Source organism: Talpa occidentalis, unplaced genomic scaffold, assembly GCF_014898055.3.
Source record: "Talpa occidentalis isolate TD23 unplaced genomic scaffold, MPIMG_talOcc4v2.1 talOcc4.6, whole genome shotgun sequence".
Lineage (NCBI taxonomy): Eukaryota > Metazoa > Chordata > Mammalia > Eulipotyphla > Talpidae > Talpa > Talpa occidentalis.
In genome coordinates, this window is record NW_023604972.1 from 28,037,682 (window position 1) to 28,052,506 (window position 14,825).

The 14,825-nt window shown below is 34.4% G+C and overlaps 1 protein-coding gene across 12 annotated transcripts in view; it reads right to left on the reverse strand.

Annotated features, from left to right (window-relative positions):
* Positions 1-14,825, reverse strand: part of FRYL (FRY like transcription coactivator) — a 222,153-nt gene that overhangs the window by 156,559 nt on the left and 50,769 nt on the right. For 10 of the 12 annotated variants that reach the window (XM_054688121.1, XM_037529430.1, XM_054688119.1 and 7 more), the window contains exon 3: positions 8,162-8,290. The exons of the other annotated variants lie outside the window; for them this stretch is intronic. The gene's annotated coding sequence lies outside the window, so the exon portion shown is untranslated. The remainder of the gene's footprint in view (positions 1-8,161; positions 8,291-14,825) is intronic. 12 annotated transcript variants of the gene reach the window in all.

A 14,825-nucleotide genomic window follows, 5' to 3' on the forward strand; every position in this document is an offset into this window, starting at 1 on the left:
GCAAGCTAAATACTTTTTGGGTGAATTTTTAAGAATTTTATAAAAACTCCATTTTGGTCTGTGCTGAATATGTTAACAGAGGTATACCAGGACACTATCCTGTTGCTTCCATCTATGGAGTCATTAACACTTTGAAACAAAATTCAATGGTATCTCAACGTGTGTCTCTAATTGTTTTTGTAAAAATCATGTGAAAAAGCTATTCACTTAATCAGCTTATCTAACTAGCTGAGTTATAAAAGTAATTATCAACTGTTCAAAAAAGTGAAAGGGTCTCAAAGACTAATTAATGCTTAATATCTACCGGAACTGAAGATTTTCCCTATTGAAATATAACTTAAATTAAAACAAAAGCACCAAAAAAGGGTAACTGCTCTTTAGTTGAGCAATAAAACGTGATACACTAGTCTTTTAAATTAATATGCTACATATAAAAAGTTCGAAACATCAAACAACACTGCAGTGAGATGAAGTACAAAGAGCAAATGACTAACTTTCAAATAATGGCCTGGCTAGCCTACTTTAGCCGGAAATCCTCAAATAATATGTGGTTAAACCTCTTTGAATGTTTAAAACTTGGTATGATGACCTATTTTCCTGGGTTTAAGAGGACTTAGAGCTAACATTCACTAAGTAAACCAATATTTACTGAGCAACTATTATGCTCCAAGCCCTAGAGGACATCAGTAGGCAGAACAAAGTTCATGCTCAAATTATATTCTATTTAGGGGGTTGGGGAAGAACAAGCATGCACTAAATAGGGAGACAAGTGAGCCCATTTAAGTTACTGATAAACAGGGCCCATAATACAGAAGGTACACAAAATTCTCTTTCATCCTTTCATATTGATACATATTCTCTTTTGTTCAATGTACTATTCTCTGTTCTTGGTGAATTGCAAAACTCAATCTCATAATATATTGACATTCATTTATTTTTGACTCTAAACAGAATGAACAATAAAATTAAGTTGATTCCATCAGAGTAAAAATAGCCCAATCCTGGGGATGCAAGGACTTTGCAGCTGTCACAACAGGAGTCTGTGGAAACACACTGTCTGATTCTTATGTTCTGACTCGTGACCAGGCCTATCACTCATTGTTCTTCAACAGTCAGACAACATTGTATTAATAGTATATTCTGACTCAGTGAAGGGCATTTTCTCCCAACCGATGTTTATGACAATAGAATATTACTATTTGTGCCAATCCTACTAATATTTAATCAGTAAAATCAGTCTCCAGTCACCTAATTAAGACTCTACACACAAAAAAAAATGGATAGGTGTGTAAGCATCTTATACTTAAGATTACATCAGTGAAAACCCATGAACATTTTATTTCCTTTTTAAAGGAAGATGGGATAGTAAATAAACGATTCACTCCTTTAACAATATTACATTATATGACCATATAAATTGAAACTGTTAGCTAATCATTTAATCAAAACCTTCATTAAATATGGATCAGAGAGGAAACGATCAAATAGGTTCACTACACATTTTATGTTTACTTAAAAAGTAAAATCTGTATTCATTTCCCAGTCTTTTGACTTACTGCCAAGTCCATGTCTCTTAAAGTAAAACTGCTGATTTATTACCAGTTTCAATTTCTTCAAGGTAGAGTGAGAAATTGAAGGTATCTCAGCGCAAAATCTTTCCAATCTTGTACCTTCCTCTGGCATACATGTAATTCAAAAGGAAATTTTTTTTTAGGAATTCACCTTTATGGAGTCTGACCAACGCATTCAACTTTGTTTACACTGAAACAAATCTTTTCAGCCTCATTCTTCACTGTATTATGTATACTAGTTACACAATCACAATTTAAGTATAATTGCCATAAACACATTAGGTTTAAAACACAACCAAGTAAATCCACAACCAGGTGGAGCAGAAATGGTAAAAGGGAGTCATTAAAAAAAAACCATAAGCGGGCCTCCCCGGTGGCGCAGAGGTTGAGCGCTGGGTTGCGAAGCTGCCCTCAACCTCTGCAGTGCCGGTTCGATCCCAGCTGCTCCCCGGCCACCGAAGGAGGGTCCCACATGGCGCGCAGACCTCTCCTGCCGCCCGCTGCTCCCCTCAGCAGTGTACTTCGGTCCTTCTGCCTGCTCTGCTCTCCCCTCTGGCTCTGGTGAATTCTCTCACCCTCCCGCGCTTCTGACTGTACCCAGTGCTTGTATAAATAAATAAACAAATCTTTAAAAAAAAAAAAAAAAAAACCATAAGCCATCATATAAGTATTTCTGGAGTTAGAAGTAGCAGGTAAGTATGCTTCTATATATTACGAACTACTTTAGTTTCAATTGATCCTCTTCAAAATATAATTATCGATCCATATTAAAATCTTATCTAACATTCCTCTGAAATAACTTTATGAAGTTCTGAATTAAAGAAGTTGCAGTCCTATATCCATAGCAGCATCATTATCCACAACAGCCAGTACAAAGAACCAGTCCACTGACAGATAGCTGGATAAAAAAATCTGAATATACACTCAATAGAATACTACTCAGCTCCTAAGGGGATTATGTAAGTGAAATAAATCAGAAGATGACCGTTACTGGATGGTCTCACTCCTTTGTAGAATATAAATAAAGAGAACTAACCAGCAAAGCAACAAGAATTCTTAGATTATGAATAACAGACTATTATGGAGGGGGGAGGGAGGACAGGACAGCTTGGGGAGGGAACCTGATAGGGCTGTGGCACTGGAGCTTTGCTGGAGGGCGAGTAAGGCACTTTCACATGGTGGTGTGAGGCTGTACTGCCCAGAGTATACTGCTACATGAACTAGCGGCAAATCAATTAAAAAAAAAAAATTAGAGGAACAACTGATTGAAGTACTAAGTTATGAGATGACATATCATTTCCTTCTTTGCATTTCTGATATAAAATCCCTTCATACTCTTGATTTCTCCTTTCAAGTTAAAAGAACAAAACTAACATCCTAAAAGTGAACATATTTGCTTGACTTCTGGCTAAACATCTGCATAAACCTCTATCCCAGAATCACCAGTAAACAGGAAATAAAATTCATTCCTGCTGAAGTGGCAAGTAGTCTATGTATAGACTGGTGCAAGTCACATGGGTTTTATTCTTATAGACAACATAAATGTGAGATTCACAGAAAGGACTTGGATAAATTGAAATTTAAGAACCAGACATTTTAACACCAAAGAACTATGAGTTTCAAAAAGTAATGCTTAACATATATACTGGAACTAAATTTTTTTCCTACTGAAATACTGTTTTCAATGGCCAAGAATCCTTTAAATTAATTTTAATGAAAGTGGCAAGTTGAATTTTATTTTTTAAGAGAAAAATTGGGAAAGTAGTTTTACAAAGAATCTGCCCTCTCTGAAATTTCAAACAACATATTTATTAGTCTGCAATTTTGGTTTGACTATGATCAGTAAAGATATATAGTATGGGAAATTCTTTTTTTTTTTTTTTTAAAGAATTATTTATTTATTTATTTATTTATTTATTTATTTTATTTATACAAGCACTGGGTACAGTCAGAAGCGCGGGAGGGTGAGAGAATTCACCAGAGTAGGGAGCAGAACAGGCAGACTGACAAAATACACTGCTGAGGGGAGCAGCGGGCGGCAGGAGAGGTCTGAGCACCATGTGGGACCCTCACAGGTGGCCGGGGATCGAACCGACACTGCAGAGGCTATGGGCAGCTTTGCAGCCCAGCGCTCAACCGCTGCGCCACCAGGGGAGGCCCAGTATGGGAAATTCTTAATCATTAAGCTGAGTGCATACTTGTAATTAATATAAATTGTACTTTTTAAACTGTATGTTATATTTAAAAATGTGTAAGAGGTCTCTTACAAAAAAGGAATCAGTTTAACTAATGACCATGGCCTATTGCATTAAAATGTCAAGTCCAACCACAGAAGCTGGGATACATTGAAGAAAAAAAATAATTAATTCAATAATGAAAGTTAAAGACAGGGCCTCCCCTGGTAGCGCAGCAGTTGAGCACTGGGCTGCGAGGCTGCCCGCAGCCTCTGCAGCGCCGGTTCGTTCCCAAGCCACTGGCGAGGGTCCCACCAAAAAAAAAAAAGAAAGAAAAGTTAAAGACAAAGTAAATTTTTCACAAAATTTATGTTAATATAGTCATATTTTCATTTATGCATGCATACACTGTTGAACATAAAATAAATGCTGAATGATTTACAGATTTTAAATGAAATTCTCCACTTCATGTTCCTAAATGAATGAAGAGTATAATAAAGCGACGACTTCTAATACCAGTACATTGTAGATTACTGACAGGTATTTTATTTTTACAGCTTAAAAGTTCCTTATCCTTTCTCTTCTACTGTTGATATTTTTAAAACAGAGAGTATTTTTCTCGTAAAATATGACCCTCTTTTTTTTAATACTGGCAAAGAAGTAGTATTAAGGAAAATACAAAGAAATAAAGACACTCATTCTGCGGTGGGAACCTTATCAGCATTGTCTATCAAAGTTTAAAATGCACACAGAAATGCATACTGAGCAGCAGTCATAGAAAGGACAAATGGATATTTACTACATAGTTATTCTTAACAACTACAAATGAAAGTCATTATAAATGCTCATCAGTAAAGGACTGAGTAAATTACTAGAGCCACACAATTGGGAGCATTTTCAAGCAGAAAAGGATGGTTAAGAGGAGTTAAACAAAAAGTATCAAAAAAGTTTGGATAGTAAATCTCATGTTTAAATTAAAGATACATATGTACATATTAAAGTATGCAAGAGCTTTGGGTATAATATACATAAAATTGCAGAAACTTCTTTACACAACATATTAATTTATATGAGCAGCTATTTATTCTCTAAAATAAAAATATTCATAATCAAATAAAACATTTTAACATTTTCAAGTGTTGCAGTCAAAAATGTTTAAACATAAAGCAATTTTCCATCTTCTTCCTAGAGCATTTTCCTTTCCTTTAATATTTGCTAGTTATTGTATATAAAAGTGACTTTTCTCCTACCACATATTGTATATCATCTTCTCAAATTCTAAAAGGCATCAAGTTAAATTTTGCTGGATTATGTGAAACAAAGGGACTGGTGACACAACCATCATCATTATATTTAAAAATGTAACTTTTATAATTTCATCCCTAAATATTCATCATCTCTAGAACAAAAGAATGGGATATATTTTTAACAAAATTTAAGTGTTATCTATACAGATAAATAAAACTCCCATTTGACAATAAAAATTTTTTCAGTTAATACATCAAAATATTTTCCAAAGATCACCAAAACTGTTTATCTTATTGATACTTTTATCTTGACTCACAGCATCAATATTTATCTAAACCTGAGGCAAAAATGTTGATGCTAAAAAAAAAAAAATGAGGCCAACTAAATATTTACCTCATTGTATTTTTTAATTTAAACTTGACTTTCAAAATCAAGATATATGCTCACTAGAATTCATTCTTGTAAAACAACTGTACTTTCCTGAAATACTTTTTAAAAGATGGAGAATAACATAATTGTACTTTACCTAGTTGCTGGTGTTGGTGTTTGTCATAATTATCATGACACAAATTGCTTCCGTCTTCCTCACCTACAGTCTTCTCTGCTGAATGCACACTAAGACGTCTCATCTTAACTAATCTTGGGGAAGTTTGCTGGAAACAATCCGTAGTATCCAAAACCACATCTCCCGAAAGAAGGGGAGGGATCACCCTTTTTAAAAAATCCATTTTTAAGGTTCTTGGACATTACTAGACCCACTAGAACAAAAAAAGGTGCTTACACCAACTTCCTGGATTAGAGGTTAAGGTACTCTGTATCAAAGAGCAAGAAACGTCATGTGAATTTAGGAGGTGCCAAATACCACTAGGTCAACTGCCAGCTGTTTTCAAGCTGATTTTTAGGACATTTGCTGGTTACACTGATAAGAAACCCAACAGCTATACGGCATGAAACTGCACTTCACAAACACACACATGTGTATATGCACAACAGGCGTTACCAGCAATATCAAGACCATAAAATGTTTAGCATCCAATCTAGTTTAACATTTAAACTTTGAAAATCTACACTTTGACATTGTTAAGACAAATTTACTTTGTTATGAGGTATGTCTTCCTTTTAAATAAATAGACTTATAGGGAAGTATAAAAGAGTAACTTGTAACTTGGTTCAAAAGATAATTTTTACCATTCTGAAAATTCAATAGTGGACCTCAGGAACATCACATTTTACAGGACACAAAAAAAGGAGGAAAACTTCCTACTGTATTATAAACATTCCTATGTACTTTTAATATAAAAAATTCATTACAATCCATCATAACTATCAATATTAGCAGTAGAAGCCTTGGCATGAATTAACAAAAAAAATTTCTAATTTAAAATATATGGATCTAAGAATATAAAGTTGAAGAATTTAAAGTACAAATATTTAATTCAATAAGCCTGGTAAACATTACTAATTTATTTCAAATAATTGAGTATTCAATTACATATTATTAAAAGACAGCAAAGGTAGCTGATTCTATTGTCTTTAATGTAATTCATATGATAAATATGCCAGTGAAAAGTGCCTCTATAAGACTTTAAAAACTCCGATTATCAAAAAAAAAAGAAAAAAAAACCTCCGATTATCTTTTTTTCTCCCTTCCTTTGCCTGGTGGGGGTGCTAAGTGCACAAAGAGAATATGGTGAAAATTCCATAAGTAGTATTTATAACTTTGAAGAACACACATTTTTGTAATAAAAAGCAAATCTGATTCACTGAGTAAAACACAAGAACAATCTCATTCTTCCAATAATCAACACACAGAGAATAATTTACATGTTATAAAAGATGAAGCACAAAATTGTCTACATAGATATCACAGGGGGAAATGTCACGTAAAAATAACTAAATTTTTCTTGTGAACTGCTGAGTTTTTAGTATTATTCTTCGACCACACTGACTATGAAGTTAATTATTCTTTCTTTCATTGATTTAAAATATATTAATTGAAGGCTCTCTGTATGTAAAGCATTAAAATATTGTATTGAGGTTCAGAAAAAAATCAGAATTTAATACAAATCCTGTCTCATAATTTGTACAGTAAAAAGGGGGGGCAGAAGAAGTCAAGTAAATGCTTAAATGTCTTGCAAGAAATTATTAATAGCAGGAGCGTAGCTACTGGAGAAAAAGTATTGATTTTAAAAAAAGTTCTAAAAGGTAGATTCCCTATTAATATTGCAACATAAAAATTAAAAATTCATATCCAATTAGCCTATTTGCCACACATAGAAAAAACAACTGGGTAGAACCATAATCCATATGTCTAGTAAGGCTAGAAGTTACCAAATCTTCCAAGATTTTTTTTCCTTTTTACAGATATGATTCTGTCTTCTTTACAACTGATGCCTGTGGTTTTCCACAGGCCCCTCCTTATATATGGAGACCAGAAACATAACATGCACTAATTATAGAGGGTGAGTTACCTTCACCTTCATTCATGACCTACGAGACAACCATTTGTGTCACCACTAACCCCACCGTTCTAAACTACACTTACAAAACTGGAGAAAGGAAGGGCAAAAATTAGGTGTCATACAGAGACCACAAATTTTCCTCAGATTTCCTTCATCTGGCCACTATTCCATAGTGAGCATCTACTAAAATAGCCCAGGCAAGATACAGCGACACCAAAAATGAATCTCTAACCCCAAGAAATTTACAATTTATGAAAGGAAAGAAACAACTACCATCCTCCCCTGTGGTGTTGACCAAGGTTTTGCTGAATCTGCATTGCAGTTTCAATTTCCTCTGCCTAACAGGCATTCCAACATTCTCTCTTTATAGGTGTTGATCCCTAACAAATATTCTGGAAGCCAAGCCCCTTTTCAGCAACATCTTCCAGAGGATCCACCCGTGAACATACTGAAAGAGGAAAAGCATGGCATTCTAGTCACTTAATGGGCTCCATTACTAGCTGAATCTATGAGAAGTGCCTTAAAGCCTAGTTTGCCTATTAATATTTCTAAGGTCTTTGATCGATCAGCAAGCTTTGAACTACTGGTATAATAATTATAGGATTAAAAAACTAATAGCAGCTAATCCATAAAGAATACCAACTAAAACTACTTTAGACCTAATTGTCAATATTCAGCCTTTAGAATAGTTACCATATAATCTTACCGTAAGATTCTACACAGTAATTCCTTGGTGGTAACTTGGATCATCTAATCTTGACTATAGGACTCCAGTAGTTTTGTGAATCAAGCATTTAGATGTTAATTATCCAAGTTCAAATAAATGGCTTCAGCTCTGGGGGGGGAAAAAAAAACAACACTTACACATTAGATATGCTTATAATGAGTCTATGTGTGTAGCTCATGTCCATCCATGCTTCTGAATTAAATGTTACAAAGCAGTGTCACCTAAAGCCATGGTTATTCTTTGAATGATGTTAATTTTTTTCTTTTTATTATGAAAAATTCCAAACTTTTGAAAATTAAATTAACATATGGCAGATCATGTTTCAGTTCTATATTCACCCAACCTTTATCCCACCACTCTGGATTATTTTGAAGCAAATTTCAGATACCATACCACTTGTCAACAATTCCATATTGTCGACAGAGTCCCTTTTAAAACATAAACCAAGATAATTTTAATAGCCACAATAAATTAGTAATAACTTCCTTATAACATCAATTATGTACCTATCAGTGCCTAAATTTCCTCAATTATCTCCTAAGTGGTTTTTGAAATGTTCTGATATAACCCATATTGAAACAAAATCCATAGAGGCAATTGTTGTGTCTCTTAAATCCTTTAGCTTACAGTTTAGTTTACAATTTTCCCCCTCCTTTCTCTTCACAAGTAATGCTATTACTTGCCAATGATTGAAATAATACATCAATACCGTAACTATTCAATAATATATTTAACATATTTTTTATTCACTAAAATAAACAAATTTACAAAAGAGTTCATATGTCCACTAAACCTAATATTTATCCCTTCTGTAGACAATGGTTGGAATACATATTTTCCAAAGTCTAATAATGGTAACTATGAGGTAATAATGGATTATAAACTACCGTATCAGAGCTGTAGTAATTTAATGTTTACTAAGTATGAAACCCATGACCACAGGGAATTATCTTTAGCCATATATAAGGACTCACAAGTAATTGTGCATATTCTGTGTTTTTATTACTATTCAAACTGTTGGCATTTTTTAGCAATTAAATAGGCCAAATTTGAACTTTGCTAGGGAATTCAATTTAACTTCATTTTAAATCATTTTTACTATTTTTTCTGTTCAATGCATTTAATCCCCAATGCAAAAGAAAGGCTTAATTACTCTTAAATTTTAATTTTTTTCTTAAACTTAATTGGAGATTCCTTTTGGCAAGTTAGAAAAACACAATGATATACACAGGTATATCAATTCCATCGTGACAAAAACCACTTCAAAGCCAAATAACTGGCAAACATGACTTAAAAACTATATGCACTTTTCGTATCAGTCACACTAACTGGAATTTCTCCTTCAAAGCAAATAAAGCTAATGTAACAATGAGCATTTTACTTCTTATAGATAGATGGTGGGTATATAGTCATGCACTGATCTATACTTAATGAAACTTAAACTATTTTTCATTTTATTTTCTAGGCCAAACGACAAAACCAATTATTACTAGAGTACAAAGTAGTTTTAGGAACATTACAAGTTTCATTTAGAACTGATTTGTACCACTATGTCTAGGTCTTTTGTTTTGCGTCACTTTTGAGTATTCTTTTCCGACACACCACATACTAATACCATGCTTTTTATGGGCTTACTTTTCTGGTAACTACACTGTCACAGTACTGTCATTTTAAAACCTCTCAATGTTTGAGGACTGATCAAGATCTACAAAGAATTCACACAACAACAACAAAAGAACCTAATCAAAAAAATGGGCAGAAGAGCTAAAAAGATACTTCTCCAAAGAAGACATATAATGGCCAACAGGCACATGAAAAAATGTCCATCTCCTATCAGGAAAATGCAACTCAATGAGATACCACCTCACACCTGTGAGAATGGCCCTTATCAAGAAGACCAGAAACAAATGTTTAGCAGGGTGTGGAGAAAAAGAACCCTCCTACACTGTTGGTAGGAACAGTAGGCCAGTCCAGCCCCTATAGAAAAACAGTATGGTGTTTCTCAAAATATTAAAAATAGATCTACTATATGACCCAGCAATTCCACTCACAAGTATCTTCCCAAAAAATGCAAAAAGACTAATTCAAAGACATATGCACTGCTATGTTCACTGCAGAATTATTTCACAATAGCTAAGTTACAGAAACAAACTAAGTATCATAGAACACTTAGTTAACCAGTGACACAGTAGGTTAAGAATATGTGGTATGTAAAGAATACTACTCAGCTATTTTGAAAAAAAATTAAATCATTTCCAGCAACATGGATGGAACTGGAGGAGACTCTGCTAAATGAAGTCAGGAGAAAGATAAAATAACAAATGATTTCACTCACATATGGAATATAGGAAAATAAAACAAAGGAATAGACAAAACCAAATGAAAACAACCCTAGAAAAACCGACTGTGATGTTGAGACTACCATATGGTAAGGGTAAGGGTGGGATCAGTGTAGAGGGGGCCCAATGAACTATGGAGGACGAGGGCTGCCTTGGTGGTGGCTGTGGTGTCGTAAGATACACCTGAAAAGGTATGAACCCCTTTTCTGAATCATAGTGTTGTATACTAATGTTAATTCAATACAATTAATATAAAATACAATTTGAAAAAGTATTTCCCATTGTCTGTCTAGAATTTTCCATACCTCTGCAGTAGCGATATTACCTTTAGTATTTTGAACTTTCACTTTTGATAAAATAAGCACATCTTTGGTTATTCTACAAAGTATTGTATTTCTCTGACCTTCTTTATATTACAATAATTGTAGTGGGCTTTTCTTTTTCTCTTTTTTTTTTTTTTGACTTTATTTTGGTTTTGCTTTGGGGGGCGTTTTGTGTCAACTGCCCTTTCATTTTGTCTCCATATTTAACATGAGACTCATTTTTATTTTCATTTCATTGGATTTATATGGAAACTATTTCATCTATTAGAAGAGTAATTTTTATTACTGCTTTTATATACTGCTTTTGAGATGGTTAAGGTCAGAGAGGTTAGCTAGCTGTCTGAAGCCGTGATATGCATGTGATCAGTTCTACTTCTTACTTAAAAAGAAAAAGTCAGATAAACAGAGTTAGTTGAGGTCAATTGGTTTTTGATAATGGTGAAAAAAAGACTGTAAATAGTTCAGCAGCTTACGTTTTGAAGGAGGAAGGCTTTACACCTGCAGCACGAATATTATCTAGGAGCTCCCGAATGCAAAAGATCTAAAGGCTCCCATTGCAATAAACAAAGAGAACAGGGGCCCAGCTAAGGTGCTTGGGAGGATCTCATGTCAAATGAGGTCCTGCAGGGAGAAGCCTTGTTTCACTTTGTCCCAGAAAGTAAAAGGGAAGCGTGAATGGGTGTTTCATATAGCATATTAGCTTCATTTTGAACAGAAGAACTGGAGTAACAGAAATGCCATGGATTTAATGCCTTTTCGTTGTAGTAAAACATTTCCCATACCTTATCTTCTGATATATGTATACCGGTATCGAAAATAATTTCTAATAATCTTAGGGTATCCCTTACAGTATTCTCAATACTTGTCTGTATGCTTGAAATACTTCATAATTTGAAAAGAACAAAGTAGTTTACGGTGTCTACCCACCACAAGGTAGAGTTGAGTTCAACATACTCATAATAATATGGAATCTATAAGGACTAATTCCTGCTCTTCTACTAAAATTATTCTAGAAATTAAATAACCTCTTAAAGGAAAGCCAAAGATGAAAAGGATGCAAATGTTTTGACAGCCTTTTAAAGTAAGGATGCAATGGACTTCAAATGAATCTAGAATAATCATAGCTCTTATTCAAAATAACAAAATAATCATGGAAAAGATTAAATGCAGTAACTGTTTTAGTCTGCCTACGACCAAGTAAAATATGAGAAATCCACTCACAAATAATCAAGTGTAAGCAACTAAACATTTAAAAATGTTTTATATCAGGTAAAAAAAATCAGAATTTACAGTCATTCCTTTAATAGAGAAAATTTAGTAATTCATAAAATTAATAGTGGTCCCATCATACCTCAAGTTCTACAAATTTACTTTTTCTCTTATTTTAGAAATGTTATCTAACAATTTTAAAGATGGATTTACAATTTAATCTTCTGTCATTTTTTTACCTTCTTCCAAATTTCGATTTTAAAGAGTGCACACTTAATATGCTGAATAATGTAAACACAGATTTACACTCATCACCTGCTATAAATGCTGTAAAATGTGATTGAGCTAGAATAATTTGGGCTTCATTGCAAAAATCTTAAGTCACTTGCTGATAAAGCAAAGTCCTGTTCAGGTAAATGTGTCAATATTTTGTTGATTTTACAATTTCAGGTAGACTAGCAGTTATTGTTACTACTTGATCTAATAGAAACAATTTGTAAATTTTTCATTCACAATTCAAAGTGAAGTGTTCTGTAAAGTTTCATTCATTGAATCAAATGGAAACAGCATCAAAGCACATTTTCTAATACACTGGTGAATGAACATTGTTGTTTAGAGTACTTTTCCTATTACATTTCCATGTTGGCACAGAAAATAGGAATCCACTCACAAAATTATCATACAAATGCTCTACCTACTCAGACTTAGAACATTAAGAGAAAAGAAAAAAAAAATTAAATCTTTTTGGACAGTATAGAAGCAGCCCAGAGAAAACACAAGCCTCATTAAATCTGGAATGTATTCCCATCCCCAACTTCTCATAATCTATTACTGTATCTATGCCATACGTCAGTGTACAGAAATCACACATTCAGCAAGAATTTATTGAGAATTATGTGCAAGGAAACCAAGGACAGGGGAAAGAAGAAAACAAAAATCACTAGCCTCGCAGAGCTTACATTCTAATGGAAGCTTCAGGTTTTTGGAATCATTCCTTTGAGAATATGAACGAAGCATAAAACAACTCTCTTTCAAAATGCACCATTTACCTATTTTCGCAACACTGTCAACCTTCCCAATCATTAATTATGAATTAGGAGTCCTTGAAAAATTTCTCCTTATGCTTCATTCCCCTCCCACCGTCCCCCTGGGAAATCAGACAAAACTTTAGTAAATGGCTTTCTGATATTACAGGACAATGAATGACAAATTAGTATTACCTAAATTTTCAGATTTATTAGCCACCCTCTGAAAAGCACCTTTGGAATAAAACAAAAATTTTAAGAGTCTGTTTTCCCATTAATGTTGTCATATGGGAGCTCTATGTTTAGTAGGTCAAGAAATCTCCACACAGCTCTCCATAGTGGCTGGACCAGTTTGCACTCCCACCAACAGTGCAGGAGAGTTCCTTTTTATCCACAACCTCGCCAACATTTGTTGTTGCTAGTTTTTTTAATATGTGCCATTCTCACTGGTGTAAGATGGTATTTTATTGTAGTTTTGATTTGCATTTCCCTGATTACAAGTGACGTTGAACATTTTTTCATATGCCTGTTGGCCATTTCCATATGATCCAGTAATTCCACTCCTAGGTATTTACCCAAAGGACACAGAAACATCAATTCCAAAGAGCACCTGCACCCCTATGTTTCTAGCAGCACTATTTACAATAGCTAAGCTTTGGAAACAACCCAAATGCCCAAAAATAGATGACTGGCTCAAGAAGATGTGGTACATATACACCATGGAATGTTACTCAGCATTCAAAAAAGATAAACACATGCAATTTGCAGCAACATGGATGGAGCTGGAAGGGATCATGCTCAGTGAAATAACCCAGAAAGAAAAAGAAAAATACCGGATGGTCTCACTCATAGCAGGAATCTAAAAACTTAAATAAGGGACCAGGAAAAAGAATAACTATAAGAAAGAAAATATCAAAATCAACAAACAATTATGAACCAGAGACACTCTATGGGGGTGGGGGCAGGGAAAGGAGGGATTGGGGTCAAAGTAAGGGGGTTGTAATTGTATGGGGAATATAAAAATAAAATTTAAATAAAAATATAAACAAAATTTTAAAAAAAAGGTAATGCTGTCATACTCAGGTGAGGCACAGCTGGACCAGCATCTCCCTTAACCGCAGGGACCCCACACCATTTGCCAACTATGTCCTTATCCTTATTTTCTATCTCCACTTATTATAGTTTCATAAATTGGTGCTTCACTTTCCATTAAAATACATGGCCTTCAGATTTCAATAAGAAATGTTTTCAGGGCCTCCCCAGTGGCGCAGCAGTTGAGCGCTGGGTTGCGAAGCTGCCCGTCAGCCTTTGAAGTGCCAGTTCGATCCCCGGCTGCTCCCCGGCCACCGGAGGAGGGTCCCGTATGGCGCGCAGACCTCTCCTGCCGCCCGCTGCTCCCCTCAGCAGTGTGCTTCGGTCCTTCTGCCTGCTCTGCTCCCCGCTCTGGCTCTGGTGAATTCTCTCACCCTCCCGCTCTTCTGACTGTATCCAGTGCTTGTATAAAATAAATATATAAATCTTAAAAAAAAAAAAAAAAAAGATTAAAAAAAAAATCTTAAAAAAAAAAAAAAAGAAATGTTTTCAGTTTATTCCATCTGTATCTCTCACAAATTCCTAGACTGTCAGATTATCACTTTATCAATCTTGGTCCTGGGGGGAAATAAGGGGGCAGGAAATCAATCCTAACCTCTTTCATAGCTTCATTAGGGAAACTTTCTGATTTCTACATTAATTATTCCCTGTATCT